Source organism: Girardinichthys multiradiatus, chromosome 15 (genome assembly GCF_021462225.1).
Source record: "Girardinichthys multiradiatus isolate DD_20200921_A chromosome 15, DD_fGirMul_XY1, whole genome shotgun sequence".
NCBI lineage: Eukaryota > Metazoa > Chordata > Actinopteri > Cyprinodontiformes > Goodeidae > Girardinichthys > Girardinichthys multiradiatus.
The window spans coordinates 37,577,932-37,600,056 of NC_061808.1; positions in this window are offsets into that span (position 1 = coordinate 37,577,932).

A 22,125-nucleotide genomic window follows, 5' to 3' on the forward strand; every position below is an offset into this window, starting at 1 on the left:
ACAGCACTACGTTTGGCTCTAAATTACACACTTACCGATTCACTCCAAAATAAATATGGTTGATCTTTCACAACCTCCAAACAGCTCTATTGGATTACATTGGAATTTGGATCAACAGAGCCCCCTAGGACACTTCAAGGGCTATATCTCCCTCATACATCACCGGATCTACTTGAAATGTAGTATACATCATGACTGATCAATGCTGAACATGTTGACACAGTCAGTTCATGATATCATTTCAGCTCCACCCACTAATAAAAAACTCAGTGCAGCTTTCATCTGGAAGGTCGGATTTCACCCAAATTTTAAATGACCGAAGATCATATGACATGTCGCTCACAGTCACTCCTAGTGGCAATGTGTGGAACTTAATGGCAGCCTCGTCGGTCATGCACAGCTGGCGATGCCAGGCTCCTACAGTCGCTGCACAGGCTGTGTTGCGGTGAGGTGCGAGGGCCTTCAAGGCTGCTTGAAGTAGTTTTTCTGGTTTACACCTGGACGTAAACTGGATTTTTCTCTGTTGTGCATGTTGTGATCATTAATATGGTCATATATGCCTAAAACACTGAATGCAGTAAGATGGCATCTTAACACTTTGTTACACTAAAGGAGCTCGTCAAAATGTCCTAAATTCACTGATATCTCAAACAAAGGCTTCCATCAAATGGAAACCAGACAGGCATGTGTGATTTTCATTATTGCTGCAACTTCTAAATCATCCACTGTACCTTTTGAGCTGAACCTCCATCACGTGCCACATGTGAGCCTTCATCTCCCTTCAGCCCTCTGATGACTTGGACTTTAATTACCTGGGTGGATGGGACATCCAGAAAAGGAAATGCTCTGCCAGCAAGATGGCCAACCCATTTCTCTCTCATTTGTTTATTCAGCCAAGCTTAAGGAGTAATAGAACTCTTGGGAGACTCACTGGGGTATGCAGCTCACCATCATGTGGCTGTAGGAGAATAGTGGAGATGTCACGATGTTACAGGTTCATTTGTGGCAGCTTGTTGGATTGGTTCCCTGCAGCTGAGCAGTGTGAACATCTGTGCATGTAATTTTCTATAATCCACATTACCACTACATGCAGGTTGTTGGATCAGAGGTTTTTCTTAATGCTACTGATAGTTAGGTTTCTGACAGTGACATAAACAAGATGAAGGGTCACAGCTCTTTGTGGGAACAGGCTCTTCTTTGGACTCATTGGACTTGACGTAATGTCATTGCAGGGGCACATAAAATTGTATTTTATTACTTTTTATCACTGGTAATTCAGGAGTTATGTGTAAAAATTTACATTTAAGACTTAATGAATTAAAGAAACAGAGATGTAGCATGGAGATGATTTTGAAGGTTCAACATGTCACCAGGAATTTAAGAAACTGCAAAACATTTATGCAGAGTTCTTTCTGTAATAGGCAAAAGACAAAAACGCAAGCAGATTGCCTTTACCCAGATAGGTGCTGTGCTTGTCACAGCAGTGATGACAAACAGCTTGCAATAGAGTCCACTCGACTCATTTGTCAAATTTGCTCTGACATCAAAAATGCTTTGGCTTTCAGGCCTGATAAGAACTGTGGCATAATCTGTCTTGGAGTCAGTTCACAAATACAGTGGTTGACTGTATGCTTTTCATCACCATAAATGGATGTATGATAGAGGGAAAAAAGAACTGTACAATCTAAAGGCTCTAGGCTTTTAATGTCAAGCAATTTCTTTGGGCCAGAATCATTATTCATTGAGTCACAATGTTTATAGATATTTAATACAAGAAAAAACTTCCAGAGATCAAGATACGTTTTCTATTTGTGATGATAAAAGATTGAACAATTAAAAAGTCTTTGTTTTCTTTTTCTTTTTTTTTTAAATCTGTCCGGCAGTGTAGCACTGTTGTTGTTGTTTGAGTGCCAAGACGAAGCCCCACAGATTTATTTTCAGAAGTGGAGCATTATGGCTTTTGCTATAATGCTCCCCTTGATATATAAAAACAACTTTGTTAGAAATTGCTCTGGGATTGTTTAAAATACAATAGAGACAGAAACAAAAGGGGGGAAAAAAGTAGAATGGTGAGGCAAAAAGTTGAAAAGGAGGGGAAATAAGAATAGAGGAGAGAAGGAAGGATAAAGAGAATACAAGATGACACCTTAGAAGTCTACTTCTACAACTGCCGAAAGAGAGAAAGAGAAAAAAAAACAAACACAGGGACTATGGAAGCAAATGTGTCCCAATATTCAAATTAAAATGTATTAATAGCTGCATTTTTTGACTCATAAATAAAATGTAAAATAAATCATTCAAACTGCATTTTCATTTTCTTCTCCAAGACTGCTCAATTTGTAAATTAATTAAAATGATGAAAATAACATTTCACATTTGAATGTTAAAAGATGTCTCAGCAAAAAATGTCCAAAATTGATTTTGTAATGTCAGTCATTTTCTACCACTTATTCCATAGTGGGTCACGGGGAAGCTGGTGCCTATCTCCAGCAGTCTATGGACGGGAGGCGGGGTACACCCTAGACAGGTCGCCAGTCCATCGCAGGGCAACACACAAACAACCATGCACACACATACCTAAGGGCAATTTAGAGAAACCAATTAACCCAACAGTCATGTTTTTGGACTGTGGGAGGAAGCTGGAGTACCCAGTGAGAACCCACGCATGCATGGGGAGAACATGCAAACTCCACGCAGAAATATCTCCGGGCGGGAGTCGAGGACCTTCTTGCTGTAAGGCAACAGTGCTACCAACTGGTCTACCGTGCAGCCCCAATGTGAAATGTTAAATTTAAAAATTAAAATGTATTAACAGATGCTTTTTTCATTTTCAAGTCATAGTTGCATTTAATGAAATTGCTAATAGATCTTTCAAACTGCATCTTCATTTTCTTCTTCTAGACTGCTCATTGTGTAACACAACTAACGAGAAAACATTTTTTTATTTTTATTTAAACCGTGTCCTGTCTGGCAGAGTAGCGCTCAGAATTGTTTTATGAGTACCAAGAAAAAGCACAACAGATTTACTTTCACAAGTGGAGCATTACATCTAACGCTTAAAATCTCTGCTTGATATTAATAAAAAGAAACTATTAGAAACTTCTTTGGGATTATTTCAGTTGTTACAGACATGGAGACAGAAATAAAAAGGATAAAAAAAGAAGCACGAAAGAGAGAAAGGTGGTGCAAAAAGGAAAAGGGGAGAGAAGGAGAATAGAATGGAGGAAAGAAAAAAGGATGAAGAGATTACAAGATAACACCCTGCTTGCTTCTACACCTGGAGAAACATTCATATTAACAGCTTTTGTACGAAAACGTGCACGGTACTAATGAATGCAAGATGTATTTAGTGGTACATGCGGCTCAATATAAAACATTTGTGTATCTGTTAACACCTGAATCTAAACACCTGTCGGTGTGAGCGTGCTTCTGTATACAGGGGTTCTCCATAAAAATATGCAATAGTGAGTGTGAGGAGCCACAGACCTGCTCACCTTGACCCGGGACAGATACGGATGACATATGAGCCACAGACATCCAAAGGCTCCCCAGAGCACAGGAACCCCAGGAGAACCACCGCCGGGTGAGAAGCCAGAGAAGAGCAGAGGAGAGTCCCAACTAAAGAGCAAACTAAGACAAAAATGCTTTTTCATTTTCATGCCCGCAAAAAGTGTTCCATATATCAATTTCACTGCGCAATTCCAAGCGGCGCAGGAGAGTGACGTCAGTGGCAATAAGAATATCCCTTTGGGTTTCACTAGGCTACTTCTGATTTAAATTTAGCCTCAGGTCTTTTTCAGCAACAGCTATTACCTATTAAATCACTGATTGTAATAGTTTAGAGATTTAGTGCACCCCGATACCAAATAGTTTGAAAGTTTATTACATTAAACTACTAAATAGTAATAAATGATTTATGGTTACACAGAAATATGTATTATGTAATAATGTATGCATAAAAACATTCACGTGCTTCCGCTGACAGCAGCAAAGTCAAGTCCTGAGAAATGTGTTGAATTTCAATTATTTTAATAATACATGTATACATGTCTATTGCATATAGTCACATCCACAGCTAATACAAGTCCTGATGAACTTTGTATTATAATAACATTATGACCTCATGAAATTTAAACATGACTTCAGACATGTGTCCCTGATGCAGAGGGAGGTGATGGAGAGATTGAACAATCCCAGGTCATCTGCTCATGGCACCTTGATGGATCGGAACATAGTGGTGGACAGCTCCTCTCTGTTCAATGCAGGACAGAGCGATTTTGAAGATCCTTCATTCCTGCAGCCATCAGGCTTCCTTTTTAAAAGCTAAATGTAAAATGCAAAGGAAGTTTGCTGGGTGCCTCAAAACTTTGAATTCAATAGCTTAAAACTGAACATTCTGGTCTGCTTACTTGTTTATGCCCAGCTGCTGTTCAGACCCAACTGTGTGGGATTAAATAAAGTTGAGCTGCAAAAGGGACAGTGAAAGTTTGTGCAGTAGGTCCTGCATCTGTCCAATATGGGCAAGGTTTTTCTGTTCTGTACAGTTATAAGCAACTGAGAAAGAGAGAGCCTAGTTAGTCCAAGTTAATATTTCGCAGTTGGTAGCACTGTTGCCTTGCAGCAAGAAGGTCCTAGGTTCGACTCCCGGCTGGGGGTCTTTCCAGTTTGAATGTTCTTCCCGTGCATGCGTGGGTTCTCATCAGGTACTCCGGCTTCCTCTCACAGTCCAAAAACATGACTATTGGGATAATTAGTCTCCCTAAATTGCCCTTAGGTGTGTGTGAATGAGTGTGTGCATGGATGTTTGCGTGTTGCCCTGCGATGGACTGGCGACCTTTCCAGGGTGTACCCCGCCTCTCGCCCGTAGACTGCTGGAGATAAGCAACAGCTTCCCTGCGACCCACTCTGGAAGTAGTGGTATAGAAAATGACTGACTGACATTATCAAAATATAGGTAACAGAGTGATATCAATTTAAATAGTTTAAAACATACCTAGTAACATAAATATTGACTGAAATAATAACCATTGGCTGTCTCTCAATGAGCCTCTGGGAAGTTTTTCAAGGCTCTTTGGAAAACCATTTTAAGTGACCACCTCATTAAGCTCATGGAGAAAATAACAAGAGAGCAAATCAGTAGAGGCAACCGTGGCTCAGGTTGTATTAGTTCATCATGTAACTGGTGGGTTTCCCCGTTCGAACCCTCGTTCCATCTGTCTTAGTCGTTGGGTACCTGAACAAGACCCTTAACCCCAGAAGGCTCCCCGGGCGCCGCACAGTGGCAGCCAACTGCTCCCTAAAGTGATGAGTTAAAATGCAGATGTCAATTTCTCCATTGTGATATCAATTAAGTCTAAATTATTATTGTTATTAATCAAAGCAAAGCTATTTTGAAAAATCTAAAATATTAAAAAGGCTTAGAGTAACTTCACACTTTTTGTTTACTACATAATTCCATGTGTGTTCATTCAAAGTTTTGTTGCCTGTGGTGAGAATCTACAATGTAAATAGTCATGAAAATAAAGAAACCCATTAAATGAGAAAGTGTATCTAAAACCTTTGACTGGTAGGTCTGTCTTTCTCTCTCTATATATATATATATATAAGCAATATGATTCACATTTAATACTTACTTTCGTTCACCATCCATGTTGACTCAGACAAGGAATAGATGGGAAGAGAGGAGATCTAGAACTGCAGGTCTGAAACTGCGGTCTTCAAGTCCGCGGGCACATGCTTCCCAAAAAATCAGCCACGAACACAACGCTTGCACAATGGTATGAGGGAGCACCATGCTGCATGCAGTCTCCGCCACCTAACGTACAAGATGCATAATGATGCAGTCTGGTGCAGGAGAAGAAGAGTTGTCACTGACGTCACTCTCCTGCACCGCTTAGAATTGAGAAGTCAAATTGATTCATGGAACGCTCTTTGCGGGTGCGGGCATGAAAACAAAAAGGCATTTTGCTCTTAGTTAGCTCTTTAGTTGTGTCACACAATGAGTAGTCTTGAAGAAGAAAGTGAAAATGCAGTTTGGATGATCTATTTGTCATTTCATTCATGAGTCGAAAAATGCAGCTATGACTTTAAAATAAAAAAGCACTTCTGTTGATACATTTTAATCTTCAAATTTGACATTTCAAAATGAATTCTGGTCACTTTTTGCTGAGACATCTTATGAAAATGAAATGTTATTTTATTTATCATTTAATTTATTTACAATTTGAGCAGTCTTGGAGAAGAAAATGAAAATGCAGTTTGAATGATTTATTTAAAATTTTATTTATGAGTCAAAAAATACAGCTTCATTTTGAAAATGAAAAAGCATTTTAATATATTATAATTTGAATATTTGGACACATTTGCTTCCATACAGGGACAAGCAACAACAATGGTAATGAAAAGTACACGGTAATAGTACACAATAATAAAAATATTTAGTGGTAACCACAGCTTATTATAGATATATCTGTATATCTGTGGTGGCAAAGTCAGACTGTTTAGAAACAACACATGTACGGCATTTTGCAGCAGTGACTGCTGTAAAGCATAGCAGAACACAGCATCAGCTTGAAGTGGGAGGCAGGTACACATGGGAGGAGTGGCATGTCTTCGGTGTGGAGGCATTTTAAAGTGGATGTCAAAGACATTGCCTTTGCAAACTGTGAGATATGCAAACTTTGTAGAGGATGCAAAAAAAGACTGCATTCAACACAATAAACCTGATAAGGCACCTCAAAAACACACACCTGACACATTACACAGAGTTTAACCAGGCAACCATGTCGAAGCCCAAGTTGCAAGAGACTTTAAAGAGGAGAGAAAAAATGCCTCGTGACTGTGAGCAGGCGCAGGGGATCACAGCCAAGACAGCAAAATGATAGCAATGAGACCAGCCATTCGCCCTTGTAGAAGACCCGTGATTTCTTACGCTGATGGAATACTTAGAGCCCAGATTTGAAATGCTTTGTCGCCACTATTTCACTGAGAAAGCACTTCCAGTGCTTCAAAAGAAAAAGAAAATGTGTGACAAGCTACTTGTCTTGTTGTCAGACGTGCCCCATGTTTCATTTACCACAGACATCTGGAGTTCGTCTGTTGCTCCCATGTCGCTACCAAGTCTCACCACACAATGAATCGACTCAAGTTTTCTTTTCTGCTGCACGACCCTGCCCAGGAATTTCGCAAATCTTACACAGCAGAAGGAAACCAACAGGAGATGGAAAAGGCGCTAAACAACTGGACAATCAACAAACAACAAGTCTGCATCATTTTGCCCGACAACGCTGCGAATATGAGGAAAGCCATTGAGAGTGCAGGTTGTCTCACATTATTGCCAACTCTGTTGCATGAGGGCCTGCTTTCCCAGTGCAGCATGACAAGATACCCTAGCCAACGTGAGGAAGATTGTCATTTACAACCCATTACTGCTTGCCTACTTTCGCCTTGAAGACATCCAGATGGACCTAAATGTGCAGTTGAAATCCTTCTCATAAACTTCTAAGATTTTTTTTCCACCATTCCCTGTTTTATTCCCATACACTTTATTAAGTAGGCCGCTAATACTTTACTTCTGCTCTTCTCATGTGCAGACGAGATGGAGTGGTAATTTCTACATGCTGCTGAGCCTACTGGAACAAAAACAGGCTCTCGGTGTCTTTGCCGCTGAGTGCGCTCTACCAGCAGCACTGACAGCCACCCAGTGGGAGCTGATGAAGAAGACAGCTGATGTGCTAGCCCCCTTTGAACAGCTGACCAGGGATGTGAGCAGAGAGACTACAGCTGATGTGGTCACTATCATAACAGGTAATGTATTTTTGTTTATACTGTAATATTTATTTATATTGTTGCAAACAAACAAACCATTTATTCATTAGTCCTCAAACGCGTTCTGTCTCAGGAGGTGGACAAGGACCAGGGAATCAAGACCATGAAGAGGACTCTCCTGGAAGCAGTGGAGAAGTATGTTGCTGATGTTGAAACTGAGCCACTCTTCTACATTGCGTCTCTACTAGATCCCAGATACAAAGATCAGCAAGTATATTAAAACTAAAATGCACCTTATGAATATTCGGTTAAATTGTACATACAATACTTTTTAAAGTATAAAAAAATGCACATTTTGTACATCATCCTCTACTCTGCTCGGCCCCCTCTGATCGTCCAGGTTACTGCCTGGTCATCGCCAGCCACCTGACCGTCACTTCCTTAGCCGTTGGCTTCCAGACCGCCGGCTGTTACGTCGCCAACCTCCAGATCGTCAGCTCCTACGTCGCCGACCTCCAGATTGTCAGCTCCTATGTCGCCAGTGTCCAGACCACCAGCTCTTTTGTCGCCGACATCCAGATCGTTGGCTACTTCCGAGGCCGTCTGGGGAGTGGGGTGTCAGGATCTGCCATTACAATTGTCCCTGTCAATTGTCAATTACTCTTCTCAGATTCATTCCCCATCAGTTCTCTGCAGCTTATCCTCACACCTGTTGAGCATTCATTTAATTACTTACCTCCCTTTCTCATTGGTTCCACATTGCACTTCCTCCAGTTTAAAAGCTCACTGTTTTTCATTGTCATTTGCTGGTTCCCCCTGCTGTTCCTCTGCCGACTCTCTGCACTACCTTGTTGGAAATGTATACGTTTTTGGAAACCCTGTTTCATTACAAGAAGAACCTTATCTCTAATCATACTGCTGCCCAGTGTCTATCAGGGTTTTGGTCCAAACCCACCACAAACACTTACAGGTAAAATTATTAGGCAACATGGGATACATTCTACTGTTATGCTGATGATACTCAGCTACCTATTTTAATCCATAAATCCATGATGAATCCAACCAGTTATAGTACAGGCATGTCTTGAAGACCTAAAACACTCGATGACTCTAAATTTTCTGCTTCTAAATTTAGACAAAATATGAGATTATGGTTGTTGTTGGAGTCTTTGAAAAAGAAACTGCTTAGTCAATCAGTTTACCTGGATGGCATTATATTGGCCTCCAATAATAATAAGTAAAAAAAATAAAAAAAAACTTGGTGTTATTTTTGACCAGGACATCCCATTTTAATCCCCTATTAAAGAGGCTCCTAGGACTTTTTTACCTCTGGAATATTGTCAGAATTAGAAATACAGGTCCTTCTCAAAATATTAGCATATTGTGATAAAGTTCATTATTTTCCATAATGTCATGATGAAAATTTAACATTCATATATTTTAGATTCATTGCACACTAACTGAAATATTTCAGGTCTTTTATTGTCTTAATACGGATGATTTTGGCATACAGCTCATGAAAACCCAAAATTCCTATCTCACAAAATTAGCATATCATTAAAAGGGTCTCTAAACGAGCGATGAACCTAATCATCTGAATCAACGAGTTAACTCTAAACACCTGCAAAAGATTCCTGAGGCCTTTAAAACTCCCAGCCTGGTTCATCACTCAAAACCCCAATCATGGGTAAGACTGCCGACCTGACTGCTGTCCAGAAGGCCACTATTGACACCCTCAAGCAAGAGGGTAAGACACAGAAAGAAATTTCTGAACGAATAGGCTGTTCCCAGAGTGCTGTATCAAGGCACCTCAGTGGGAAGTCTGTGGGAAGGAAAAAGTGTGGCAGAAAATGCTGCACAACGAGAAGAGGTGACCGGACCCAGAGGAAGATTGTGGAGAAGGGCCAATTCCAGACCTTGGGAGACCTGCGGAAGCAGTGGACTGAGTCTGGAGTAGAAACATCCAGAGCCACCGTGCACAGGCGTGTGCAGGAAATGGGCTACAGGTGCCGCATTCCCCAGGTCAAGCCACTTTTGAACCAGAAACAGCGGCAGAAGTGCCTGACCTGGGCTACAGAGAAGCAGCACTGGACTGTTGCTCAGTGGTCCAAAGTACTTTTTTCGGATGAAAGCAAATTCAGCATGTCTTTCGGAAATCAAGGTGCCAGAGTCTGGAGGAAGACTGGGGAGAAGGAAATGCCAAAATGCCAGAAGTCCAGTGTCAGGTAACCACAGTCAGTGAGGGTCTGGGGTGCCGTGTCAGCTGCTGGTGTTGGTCCACTGTGTTTTATCAAGGGCAGGGTCAATGCAGCTAGCTATCAGGAGATTTTGGAGCACTTCATGCTTCCATCTGCTGAAAAGCTTTATGGAGATGAAGATTTCATTTTTCAGCACGACCTGGCACCTGCTCACAGTGCCAAAACCACTGGTAAATGGTTTACTGACCATGGTATCACTGTGCTCAATTGGCCTGCCAACTCTCCTGACCTGAACCCCATAGAGAATCTGTGGGATATTGTGAAAAGAACATTGAGAGACTCAAGACCCAACACTCTGGATGAGCTAAAGGCCGTTATCGAAGCATCCTGGGCCTCCATAAGACCTCAGCAGTGCCACAGGCTGATTGCCTCCATGCCACGCCGCATTGAAGAAGTCATTTCTGCCAAAGAATTCCCGACCAAGTATTGAGTGCATAACTGTACATGATTATTTGAAGGTTGACGTTTTTTGTATTAAAAACACTTTTCTTTTATTGGTCGGATGAAATATGCTAATTTTGTGAGATAGGAATTTTGGGTTTTCATGAGCTGTATGCCACAATCATCCGTATTAAGACAATAAAAGACCTGAAATATTTCAGTTAGTGTGCAATGAATCTAAAATATATGAATGTTAAATTTTCATCATGACATTATGGAAAATAATGAACTTTATCACAATATGCTAATATTTTGAGAAGGACCTGTATCTTGTCTACAAGTGATGCTGAAAAACTAGTCCATGCGTTTGCTTTAAGGCTGGGCTGTTGTATTTCTTTATTATCAGGAACTCCGCAAAATTCAAATAAATACCTTCAACTGATCCAAAACGCTGCAGCAAGAGTTCAGATGAAAATTAAAAAGAGAGATCATATTTCTCCTATTTTAGCTTCTCTTCATTGGCTCCCTGTTAAATCCAGAACAGAATTTAAATATCTTCATCTCATATATAAACCCCTAATAATCAAGCACTATCATAAATAAGAGATCTGATTGTTCCATGGATTCCTGATAGAGAACTCTGTTCTCTGACTGCAGGTTAACTGATGGTTCCTAAAGTTTCAAAGTAGAATGGAAGGCATTTATTTTCACTATCATGGGGGCTCTCCTGTGAAACCAACTCCCAGTGTTAGTCCATGAGGCAGACACACTGGTTGGGTCTTGGTGGAGTGGGGATATGGGCCCATGGGTGGGCTAGAATAAGATCTAGGTATTCGGGGGGGCACGGCATAGTGCCCTGGTTTCTGTATTGAGTGAAATACTATGAAATCTGTGGTTGTAGTGTGACAAAATAACTAAATATTACCAGTGTATTAGTTCTTTTGCAAGACTGTGTTAAGGTTGGAGGTAAATTATTGGTCATCATTTTTTCTATGGTGTTTTAATATAAGCCTGAAGTATCACAGATGCTAAATTAAATTAGAGGGTTGTTCCTGATCAGATCAAAACACCAAAGTTTAAACCTTAATTCTTTATTCTCAGTGCAGTGGTTAGAAGTGGAAGGAGCAACTGATTGAGGGTGTTTCACAAGGAGCCTTTTCTGCAGCCCCGGGAGACATGCGGAAACTGTTTCTGATCTCCTGTTACACTTCATTTGAGTCTTTAAATGCATTCAGTGGATGTAATTGTTCTCAGGCTGAAGAATAATAGGATCATTTAGAAACAGAATACAATGGTAATTTAATATATGGACCTATTCTTGTTCCGTGTTAGTGTGTGCTTGTTTTCTGTGTCCAGTAATGTTTTTCGACCATAAACGTTGTTCTGCAGTATCTGTATTGATTTGTAACTACATTCTCTGCAGACTCATGTCATGGCTGTTTGTCAGTTAGCTCATTTGTTATGTTTCTTACTGACATGTTTGCCTGACAAACTGCCTGTGGTTACAGGGGTATGGTTACGCTGTGCGTACCCCTGTGTCATTAATGCAAGCCCTGTAAAGGAACACGTTCAAATGCCACATGCAATGTTTTACCATAATTTTATCATTGAAGCAAGTGGGTTGATTGTGTATGGCACATAGCACTGAAAGATATGGCTGACCTGGTTGGACAGAGTAGTTTATGTTGTATCCTCATAGTATGATGTTTTAAACTAAATTAATTTCTAACAAGATTCTGAAAATGTAAGTTCATTATGAGCATTTTTTTGTAAATGAGCCTAAAAACATTTAGTCAGTTTTTACAAACAGTCCAAAAATGTACATTAACTCATGATTGGTGTGAACATCATTTTCATTTTAAGCTTTTATTATGCATTTTAATTGTTCTTGCTAGGAGTGGTATAATGATACTATTAACAACGACCCGATTAACAACTACAAGAATTTGCACCTCAGGTTAGAATTTGTTGTGGAATTTTTATAATACACATATACATATATGTGCATACATTTTATTAAGCCCATAATAAATCATACATCTGGCAGAGCATCTTTGAAGTAATCTTTTAACCTGATCAAGATGTTCCTTCTCAATGAAAAAGATATACAGTGTTTGGACAATGAAACTGGGGGAATGACATATACAAGTCCTGCACAGTGGTCAGAGGGATTTTAAGCCATTCTTCTTGCAGGATAGTGGCCAGGTCACTACGTGATACTGGTAGAGGAAAACCTTTCCTGACTCTCTCCTCCAAAAAACCCCAAAGTGGCTCAATAATATTTAGATCTGGTGACTGTGCAGGCCATGGGAGATGTTCAACTTCACTTTCATGTTCATCAAACCAATCTTTAACCAGTTTTGCTGTGTGTTACGACCAGTGGTCGTAGGGGTGTTTTATTTTTATAACCTTGTGTACAGGCTGCTGATGTGCTCCGCTGAAAAGGAGAAAACCCTGCTACTTCGTTTCTGGCAGCTTGGTTGCGCAGGACTCCCTCCCGGTGGGATTCCCCCTTTTGTGTTCTTCTTCGCTGGTTGCTGGTGGAGGCGGATCATCCTGGACACTTAGTATTCCTCCTGCTGGACGTTGCCGGGAAATCCTGTGGACTGTCTATCTTCTGCTTCCGCAAATGCGCCGCCAATCATCACGGAGTCCAGCCTATATAAACTCTCTACACCTGTCACCAAAGGGCGGCTGTGATTTAATCTGAGCAGCTCGCCTCGTGTACTTGTGAAGCTTTGCTAGTGGTGGTATTTGTTGGTTGTGGTTAAGCTACTGGTTACTGTTTAACCTGTCTGTTTTCCTTGGCGACTTGGTTAGAGCTGGCTGGCTTGTTATTAGCTAGATTTGTTAAATAGGTATCAAACCTAGGGTTTGATCTCCTTTGTGTGTGTTTTGACTCTTTTGGTTCCATGTTAGCTAATTGCCTACTCACCAAGAAAACTTTGAGTGATTTATTTAGGATTATTTTCTTTTGTGCTACAGGCTGTTTGGGTTGTTGCCTCATGTTAGTGGTGCATTCTTTTGCATACGTGTTTGTTACTTTACATATTACAAATAAACAACATTCATTAGACTTCCCATATCTCCATTTTCTTTATGTTACTTCCCCTCCTTCACCCCTGGCTGAGCTGGGTCATAACACTGTGTGTATTGGTGCAGTCATCCTGATACACAGCACCGCCTTCAGGATACAATGTTTGAACCATTGGATGCACATGGTCCTCAAGAATGGTTCAGTAGTCCTTGGCAGTGACGTGCCCATCTAGCACAAGTATTGGGCCAAGGGAATGCCATGATATGGCAGCCCAAACCATCACTGATCCACCCCCATGCTTCACTCTGGGCATGCAACAGTCTGGGTGGTACGCTTCTTTGGGGCTTCTCCACACCGTAACTCTCCCGGATGTGGGGAAAACAGTAAAGGTGGAATCATCAGAGAACAATACATGTTTCACATTGTCCATAGCCCAAGATTTGCGCTCCTTGCATCATTGAAACCAAAGTTTGGCATTGGCATGAGTGACCAAAGGTTTGGCTATAGCAGTCCGGCCGTGTATATTGACCCTGTGGAGCTCCCGACGGACAGTTCTGGTGGAAACACATTTAATTCTGCCGTGATTTGGGCAGCCGTGGTTTTATGCTTTTTGGATACAATCCTGGTTGGCACCCGAACAGCCCTTTCAGACAGCTTCCTCTTGCGTCCACAGTTAATCCTGTTGGATGTGGTTCGTCCTTCTTGGTGGTATGCTGACATTACCCTGGATACCGTGGCTCTTGATACATCACAAAGACTTGCTATTTGGTCACAGATGTGCCAGCAAGACGTGCACCAACAATTTGTCCTCTTTTGAACTCTGGTATGTCACCCATAATGTTGTGTGCATTTCAATATTTTGAGCAAAACTGTGCTCTTACCCTGCTAATTGAACCGTCACACTCTGCTCTTACTGGTGCAATGTGCAATCAATGAAGACTGGCTACCAGGCTGGTCCAATTTAGCCATGAAACCTCTCACACTAAAATGACAGGTGTTTCAGTTTCATTGTCCAACCCCAGTACATGTGTGTTGAGATATGATACACATTGACAAATATAAGCAAGAAAAATAAACACTTTCTATGTCTGACTTACATATTAAGGAAAAGAGCATCTTGAAATAAATCATACTCATTGCAAATTGTGAGCCTATAGGAAAATTCCAGGTTCTACACCATTACAAGTAATCCATGCTATTCTAAAGCATCATAGTTTCCCTAATTAACTGGGAACCACTGTTTTCTTCAGTTCAAGAGGTGAACAACAACATCTCTACACAGTTAGTTTGTCATGGCTAAAACAAAAGCGCTCGGTAAAGACCTATGGCTATGTATCATGGCTACTCACAACCAGGGAAAGGGGTGCAAGGTAAATGTCTTCAAGTTCCGGTGGCCATAGTACTAAATTTACAGGTCCTTCTAAAAACATTAGCATATTGTGATAAAGTTCATTATTTTCCATAATGTTATGATGAAAATTTAACATTCATATATTTTAGATTCATTGCACACTAACTGAAATATTTCAGGTCTTTTATTGTCTTAATACGGATGATTTTGGCATACAGCTCATGAAAACCCAAAATTCCTATCTCACAAAATTAGCATATCATTAAAAGGGTCTTTAAACAAGCTATGAACCTAATCATCTGAATCAACGAGTTAACTCTAAACACCTGCAAAAGATTCCTGAGGCCTTTAAAACTCCCAGCCTGGTTCATCACTCAAAACCCCAATCATGGGTAAGACTGCCGACCTGACTGCTGTCCAGAAGGCCACTATTGACACCCTCAAGCAAGAGGGTAAGACACAGAAAGAAATTTCTGAACGAATAGGCTGTTCCCAGAGTGCTGTATCAAGGCACCTCAGTGGGAAGTCTGTGGGAAGGAAAAAGTGTGGCAGAAAACGCTGCACAACGAGAAGAGGTGACCGGACCCTGAGGAAGATTGTGGAGAAGGGCCGATTCCAGACCTTGGGGGACCTGCGGAAGCAGTGGACTGAGTCTGGAGTAGAAACATCCAGAGCCACCGTGCACAGGCGTGTGCAGGAAATGGGCTACAGGTGCCGCATTCCCCAGGTCAAGCCACTTTGAACCAGAAACAGCGGCAGAAGCGTCTGACCTGGGCTACAGAGAAGCAGCACTGGACTGTTGCTCAGTGGTCCAAAGTACTTTTTTCGGATGAAAGCAAATTCTGCATGTCATTTGGAAATCAAGGTGCCAGAGTCTGGAGGAAGACTGGGGAGAAGGAAATGCCAAAATGCCAGAAGTCCAGTGTCAAGTACCCACAGTCAGTGATGGTCTGGGGTGCCGTGTCAGCTGCTGGTGTTGGTCCACTGTGTTTTATCAAGGGCAGGGTCAATGCAGCTAGCTATCAGGAGATTTTGGAGCACTTCATGCTTCCATCTGCTGAAAAGCTTTATGGAGATGAAGATTTCATTTTTCAGCATGATCTGGTACCTGCTCACAGTGCCAAAACCACTGGTAAATGGTTTTCTGACCATGGTATCACTGTGCTCAATTGGCCTGCCAACTCTCCTGACCTGAACCCCATAGAGAATCTGTGGGATATTGTGAAGAGAACGTTGAGAGACTCAAGACCCAACACTCTGGATGAGCTAAAGGCCGCTATCGAAGCATCCTGGGCCTCCATAAGACCTCAGCAGTGCCACAGGCTGATTGCCTCCATGCCACGCCGCATTGAAGCAGTTATTTCTGCCAAAGGATTCCCGACCAAGTATTGAGTGCATAACTGTTTATGATTATTTGTTCTCAAAGCCATGTGGTCAGCCTCTAGACAAGATGCTTTGTGGGCTCCAGTTTCCAGGGCTTCTTTGTGAGTCCTCTCTCCAGTTTCCCAAGCTGTGGTCAACCACAAGACAGATTCTTTGTAGGTTCTCCCAGTACCCTGGTCGACCTCATGACTTCCTGTACTGACTTACTGTACCTCAGATATTCTTGTGCAGCTGCCAGTGGCCCCCAGGTCTTCGTTGTCGCCACCCCTAGCCTCCGAGGTCGATGTGCTGCCGCAGGCAACCTCCTCAGGACATCCTCCTGGTTGCCCACCCGAACTCTGTACCTCCTCGGGACGATGTTATTTTTGCCATTTGGGTGTTGCCATATAATTTTATTTCCCTGTGTCCAGAGGTGTCAAATAATGAAGTACTTTGTTACCTTAACTTAAGTAGAAATTTTGGCTATCTATACTTTACTGGAGTAATACTTTTTCAGTTGACTTCTATTCCTTCTACTTATACTCTTTAAACTTCCATGCAATAATCTTTACTTTCTATTCCTTACATTTTAAAAATAGCCTTATTACTACTATTTTATGCCACCTAATCATCATAAAAAAAAAACTAAAAAAAAAACTATCTAGATTAATAGCACCATCTGGACAGAGTGAATTTGATTGTGGTTGGATGAGAAGTATAAACATAAAGGCCTGTCAAGTTTGTTTGACAGGCTCTGTGTGAAATTTGAAATTCAACTTTAGCCAAATGTTTTGAGCTTATATTATTTCTATATGAAATATTTATCAGTTAATTGCGCAAAGCTAAAGCGGAGGGACCAAACATCTTCTTTTGCCTGGACAGGTTTTGTTTTTCATGTTCTGCCCGGGGCACTTGGGGAGGGGGGGTTCATAGATTAATGAAAATGTCCGGTTTTCATTATTTTTAACGGGACCAATTGGCATGTACTTAAGTTGACTGGTGTGAGGCATGGAATATGCCAGCTTTTCCATTGTGTGGTGTCAACCCAAAGCTCCTGATAAGTGGGTGGTCCTCTCACAGACGGAAAGGTGGGGCAAGAACAAATGTACTTTTACAGATGAGACACAAAGAAAACTTTCCCTCATGTTGGAATAATTGAATATAGATTTATCTTATATATTTTCCTTTTCTTTAACTTGACTATTTGATCTTTATAACCTTTCATGATGTATGTGTGAGTAAGGATGTGATGAGTTTGTCTGCAGGCAAGGATCAAAGGTGGAGCTGGAAAGGAAGCAGTCACAGATGAGGGTGTCATAAAGAGGAAGGCTGATTGTGCTGAACAGAAGAGACACTGATCTTAGGATGGGGGAGACTGTGGAAGTGTGTTGTTACAAGATAATGGTGTTTATGACCTGTATACGATGCAGCTGTTTTTCCCATCCTTAGAGAGCGACATTCATTGTAACTAGGGAACCCCCAAAGATAATAAAAAGAGAGGTGCGGACAGATGGTTTTCAGAGCGATAGGAGATTTGTAACTGAAAGCACATCCCTGTCCGTTCTCCTCGCAGCGAGTGAAATAACTAATTATTTGTCTTTCTCTTCTTTTTGTGATGTTATATGTATTTTAGGTTGTTTAAACCTGACACCTCATACCATCCCTGTTGGACCAAATGAGTGGCAGAGTCCAACTTATGCAAACCTGGCATATGTGTTTCTGTGCATGACAAAGGTGCCATAGATCTCTCAGGTCATATGGACACAGAAAACAATGTTGAGAGAGTTTTCATACTAATGCAGAACCTGCAGACCAAGGAAGGAACCAGCTGTCTTTTGAGTCACCGAATCTGTTTGTACGATATAGTTTAAAGACACATCTTGCAAAGACTTTTATGCTTATTTGCTGAACAACCAAAAAAAACTGAGAGAGATCAGCTCTAGAGCAAATTATGGATGGGGAGAAAAGAAGAAAAATATTAGGATGAAAAAGAAAACTAGCCTGGAATATACACATTTTTGTTTGTTAAATAAGGTCTCTGTGACACTGCTACTTTTTTATTACTGCATTGAAAAGAATAAAATCCCTATTTTCTCAGAGTATTTTTGTCAGATGTTTGTTTATTTGTCCAGTATAACGTGAAAAGTGAGCTATTATTGTCACAAGCATATTTTCTAAATCAGAAAAATCATTATTAATAATTATCATTATTTAATTCCACAGATTTTAAAGTCATTTGTGCCTGGTGACTTGTGAAACGTAAACTGAACCTTGTTATTTAAATATTCTTTCTAAACCCAGAGAAGGCATACTTTCAACATGTTAAAATTATAAGTCTTCTTTAAGTAAATAGAGTAAATAGAGTATAATTGTGTTTCAGGACTGTTCCAAGTGTCTTGGTTTCTGCAAATAAAATTATGGTAACCTACACTAAGAATAGGCATAATACTGTCTGTGTATGAGAGTGCACGCGCCTGTGTGCGGAAGGCTCTATGGGTCTTGTGAAGAGGTAACAGACCCAACTATCAACTATCAGCCAAATGCAGTTTATAATGAATTAAAGTTGGACTATCTCATAAATAATGCTACTTTTCAGCCATACCAGCAGCTGTTTGTGGTCCTAAAACAGCTTGAAGTGGCAATATTCTGGTCTGTTCAACACAATCACATAGACCAGTGGAACTGCTCCCCAAATTGTAGTCTGACATTCTTTCATGAACTTCAAGCATGACATTTAATGCTGCAGAAATCCTAGATAGTTTGAGCTTGTGGTTTGAGAGACATAACTTGAATCTCAATCTGTACAAGGGCTGCAACTAACAATTATTTTGTAAATCGCCTAATCTGTCAACTATTTTTGTTAATTAATCGATTATAATTGGAATGCAAAAGTTGCTTAATATCATTTTTTTTTTTTTTTTTTTTTTTGCAGAATTTGAACCAGGTGAGGCTAAAGCTATGCCACTTGAGGAATTCTGGATAGAGCATATTTACAGACAAAAATGGTTTTTAATTTCAAATGCAAAATGTATATATTTTTGGCCTAATTACTGCTCCAAGTGGGTTAGTCTTTCAGCATGTATTTATTGTTTTTTAAGCATTTGTTTTAGAGTCTGTGTACTCCAATTAACGATTATATAATTACTAAACTGGTTGACAATTATTTCAATAATCGATTAATCACGATTAATCCGATTGTTTCAGCCCTAATCTGTACCTGTGCCTAATGTTTTGAGCAAAGCCAGCTGAGTCCAAGATAGCATTAAAGGCTATATTTAGGCTATCACTTTCAGTGTCAACATAAATGTTAAAATCCCCCACTATAATAACTTTATCTGTATTTAACACTAAATCAGATAATAGATAAGATAGATAAGAAGTCTGAAAACTGATCTAAAAATTAAGAATAAGAGCCTGGTGGATGGTACAAAACAACGAAGTGAAGTGGTTTTAGTGCTTTGCAATTTGGATGAAGAAAACTAAGGATAAAATTTTCAAAAGAGTTGTAGCTATTAAATGGTCTAGGAATAATCAATAAATCGTACTGAAAGGTGGTTGCTACTACTCCTCCTTGCCCAATATTTCGAGGTAGGTGAAAATTTAAATAATTAGAAGGGGTTGACCCATTTATAGTAACACAATCCTTTTGCTGCTGCCAGGTTTCAGAGACAAAATAAATCATTCTGATTGTTACTAATAGTCATTAACTTAGAAAATCTTTGAAACGAGAAATCTTATGTTTAATAGGCCACATTTAATTGTTTTATTTTTCTTTTCTGTCCAATTTTATTTATATGAGATTTTCATGGTTTCCTCCTTTTTCAATTCTGATCGTGGGCAAGGCACTTTCTTAATAGGGTAATGGGTGGGTAACAGTAAAGAGACTGCAGAAAGGAGTGTTAAACTGTGACCCTGCTTCCTGGTATGAACCCTAGGCTGTCAAAGTTTTGGAGAAATTATAAATTTTGCCAGATTCATCAAAAGTGGGATGGATGCTGTCTCTCAGATCGGATCAGAGCAGGTTTTCCCCAAAACGGGTGCCAATTATCAATGTAGCCCACATCGTTTTCAGGACTCCACTTAGACAGCCAGCGGTTGAATGATAGCATGTGGCTAAATATTTAATCACTGGTCAGATTAGGGAGGGGACCAGAGAAAATTACAAAGTCCGACACCGAAGCAACACTAACCTTAGTGACCTCCGACTGGCATAACCGGGTTTCATTACCGCCAACGTGAATAACAATCTTACTATATTTACGCTTATCCCTAGCCTGCAGTTTTAGGTAGGACTTGATGTTGTTGGCCCCTGGCAAATATTTTACTATGGTCGCTGGGGTCTCTAGTGCCATGCTTCTGACAATGGAACTGCCAATTAACAGAGTCGGCTTCCCAGACAGTGTGTCGGTGAGTGGTGAAAATCTGTTAGAAACGCAGATGGGTTGTGTTGGAGTTGTTACCTAGAACTCCTGCGTGTTGGTTTGTTTTGGAAAAGCTATCCTATACTTTATAGTAAAAATAAAAACACAAAGACTGCGCAGTCAAGTATTTCTGGTCTGGCCGGCCAGAGAGAAACGCTGCAGCCCCGTTGCTGCTCACCTCAAACGCTTCTGGTCTCCTCTCCAGCTTCAGCAGTTTTTATTCAAAAGCAAGTATTTTAAATGTTTCCAACATTACCCCCTTTTGAAGTCTTAATAAGACTTCACCCTAAAATGCCCGCAGATTATATTTTAAGCAACTTTAAATCTTCAGCATGCCTTCCTGCTCCTCATGATTATTCCTGGTAATACTTGTGAGTAATATAATCTTTGACACCTGTAAAAAAACTAAATTAATAGAGATACAAAAGTTTTAGTTCAGTTTTTTTTTTAATTCAGTATTTTACAAGTGGGAGGGAAAACTCTACCACTTTCAGTGAGAGGGAAACTCAATCACTACCGCCTCTTCTCCTGATGTTCTTTCTTCTCTTCAGCTCTCAGGTTAGACTGACCTAGAGCTTTGTGTTCTCACACCTGGGGATTATTCTGCCCCTTCTGTTGTGTGAGAAATTTGATCTTCCTTCCCGGTGTTTTCTCTTAGGTTTTCCTGGACCTCAGCGAGGGATCTCTGTGGAGCTTCTGTTGTCGCACACTGACTCCAGTGGTACCAGGTGTCACCTTTACCCTTGAGTCTCACCACGTGTGAGGTTCTTTCTGTGACCTGGAATGAACCGGTCCACCTGGGTTCTGACCACTTCCTTTTGATCACCTTCAGCAGGACCCACTCAGCTTCCGATGTGGTGGTGCCGGCTCTGGTCTCTGGTTCCGCTGGAATCTGTTTGGAGAATGCTGCAACAAGACTGTGGAGAGATCTGTAATAATCACGATGAGACATAGATTGTTCACATTCATTTAGAAAAGGTAGCCTGGTTTGGGGACCTGGAAATGGTCTCCCTGTCTGCAGTTCATGTGGAGTCAGACCATGCCTCTGATTCACAGAGATTCTTACAGACATCAAGGCTAATGACAAGGCTGTGACCCAATTCATTTTGGTCTATGCACAGATTTTAGCCAATTTGGTTTTGAGTGTCTGATTCATTCTTTCCACCTTTCCCTGGGACTGTGGATGATACACCGTCCCAAAGTAATGTTTGAGCCCCAAAAACTTTTCCACTTCTCTGAGCTCCTCGTTTTTAAAGTGGGTGCCATTGTCTGATCTTATCTTGGTGGGAAAACCATGTCTGGGAATGTAATGATTTATCAAACACTTTACCACAGACTTGCTGTCTTCTTTCTTTGTGGGCCAGGCTTCTGGCCAGCCTGTAAATGCATCCACACACACCAACAGATATCTGAACCCATTCACTCTTTCAGTCATATCTGTGTAGTCAATGATGATTTCTTTCCCTGCAATAGGATCCACTGGGAATTTCCCTGGCGCTGGCTTCAGGGTAGGTTTGGCATTGAACTGTCTGCAAATTTCACATGAGT